Source organism: Rhinopithecus roxellana, chromosome 14 (assembly GCF_007565055.1).
Source record: "Rhinopithecus roxellana isolate Shanxi Qingling chromosome 14, ASM756505v1, whole genome shotgun sequence".
Classification (NCBI taxonomy): domain Eukaryota; kingdom Metazoa; phylum Chordata; class Mammalia; order Primates; family Cercopithecidae; genus Rhinopithecus; species Rhinopithecus roxellana.
The window spans coordinates 106940794-106943137 of record NC_044562.1 but is presented as its reverse complement, the minus strand read 5'-3'; the positions used below and the strand labels follow the sequence as shown (position 1 = coordinate 106943137).

Genomic DNA, 2344 nt, shown 5'->3' with positions numbered 1-2344 from the left:
GGAAATAAAAATTTAAAATTTAGTTCTCAGTCAAGCCACATTTCAAGTGTTTAGTAGCTAGATGTGGCTAGTGACTTTCATATTGGGCAGTAGAAGTATAGAACATTTCCATCATCATGAAAAGTTCTATCAGACGACACTGATTTAGACACTTGGTATTCAAAGTCCAGTCCTTGGAGAGCATATTGGGCATGTATTGAGAGCATACTGGAAATGCAGAAACACAGGTCCTACCCCAGATCCACTGAATCAGAATCTGCATTTTAACAAAATCCTCAATTCATTCACATGCACACAAATGTGAGAGAGGCATTGGTCTAGATCTAGAATAGAAAACAGTGGTTCTATGGCCGGGTGAGGTGGCTCCAGCCTGTAATCCCAGCACTTTGGGAGGCTGAGACGGGCAGATCACGAGGTCAGGAGATCGAGACCATCCTGGCTAACACAGTGAAACCCCATCTCTACTAAAAAATACAAAAAACTAGCCGGGTGAGGTGGCAGGCGTCTGTAGTCCCAGCTACTCGGGAGGCTGAGGCAGGAGAATGGCGTAAACCCGGGAGGCAGAGCTTGCAGTGAGCTGAGATCCGGTTCTGTACTCGCTTCAGCAGTATATATACTAAGAAGATTAGCATGGCCCCTGTGCAAAGATGACATGCAAATTCATGAAGGGTTTCATTAAAAAAACTTTAAAGAAAGTAGAAAGGAAACAGGGGATCTCCCCAGAAATAAAGCCACACATCTACAGCCATCTGATCTTTGACAAAGTCAACACAAATAAGTAATGGGGAAAGGACCCCATATTCAATAAATGATACTGGAATAGCTGACTAGCTATATGCGGAAGAATGAAACTGGAGCCCTACCTTTTGCCATACACAAAAATTAACTCGGTGGATTAAAGATTTAAAAGTAAGACCTCAACCTATAACAATCCTAGAAGAAAACTTAGTAAACACCATTCTGGACATCAGCCTTGGGAAATAATTTATGATTAAGTCCTCAAAAGCAGTTGCAACAAAAACAAAAATTGACAAGTGGGACCAATTAACTAAAGAGGTTTTGTACAGGAAAAGAAACTATCAACAGAGTAAACAGACCTACAGAATGGGAGAAAATATTCACAAACTGTGCACCCAACAAAGCTCTAATATCCAGAATCTATAACAACCCCATTAAAAGTGGACAAAAGTCATGAACAGACACTTCTCAAAAAAACACATACAAGCAGCCAACAAATACATAAAAAATGGTTGATATCATTAATTATCAGATGAATGCAAATCAAAACCACAATGAGATACCATCTCACACCTATCAGAATAGCTATTACTAAAAAGTAAAAAAACAACAGATGATGGTGAGGCTGCAGAGAAAAGGGAATGTTTATACATTGTTGGTGGGAATGTAAATTAGTTAGCCACTGTTGAAAGCAGTTTGGAGAGTTCTCAAAGAACTAAGAGCAAAACTATCATTTTACCCAGCAATTCTATCACTGGATATATATCCGAAAGAAGGATAGGGCGTCATGGCTCACATCCATAATCCCCAAACTTCGAGAGGCTGAGATGGGAGGATCGGTTGATTCCAGGAGTTTGAGACCAGCCTGGGCAATGTAGTGAGACCCCATCTCTCAAAAAAAAAAATAGCCAGGCATGGTGGGCATGCCTGTAGTCCCATCTACTTGGGAGGCAGAGGTGGAGGGTTGCTTGAGCCTGGGAGGTTGAGGCTGCAGTGAGCCATGATCACACCTCTGCATCCCAGCCTAGAAAACAGAATGAGACCTTGTCTCAATAAAACAAATACAAAAACAAAAACAAACAGAAAACAAATCATTCTACCAAAAAGACACATGCACTCATCACAGCGCTGTTCACCATAGCAAAGACATGGAATCAACCTGGGTGCCCATCAATAGTGGATTGAATAAAGAAAAGGTACATATACATCATGGAATACTACACAGTCATAAACAACAAAATCATGTCCTTTGCAGCAACATGGACGCAACTGGAGGTCATTATTCTAAGCAAATTAACCCAGGAACAGAAAACCAAATACCACATGTTCTCACTTATAAGTGGGAGCTAAATATTAGGCACTCATGGACATAAAGGTGGCAACAACAGACACTGGGGACTACTAGAGCGGGGAGGGAGAGAGCGGGGGAAGGATTGGAAAACCCTTTGCTCACTACCTGGGTGATGGGGTCCTTTGTACCCCAAACCCCAGCATCATACAATATACCCATGAAACACACCTGCACATGTACCCCCTGAATCTGAAATAAAAGTTGAAATTACAAGAAAGAAGGAAAGAAAGAAAACAAGAAGGAAAGAAAAGAAAG

General features: G+C 41.3%; 1 non-coding gene across 1 annotated transcript; it reads left to right on the top strand.

The window, feature by feature from the left end:
- The first annotated feature begins 576 nt into the window (after nt 1-576).
- LOC115893337 lies at nt 577-682 on the top strand. Its single transcript, XR_004053353.1, has one exon. It is a non-coding gene; the product is annotated as a U6 spliceosomal RNA (small nuclear RNA).
- The last annotated feature ends 1662 nt before the right edge of the window (nt 683-2344 follow it).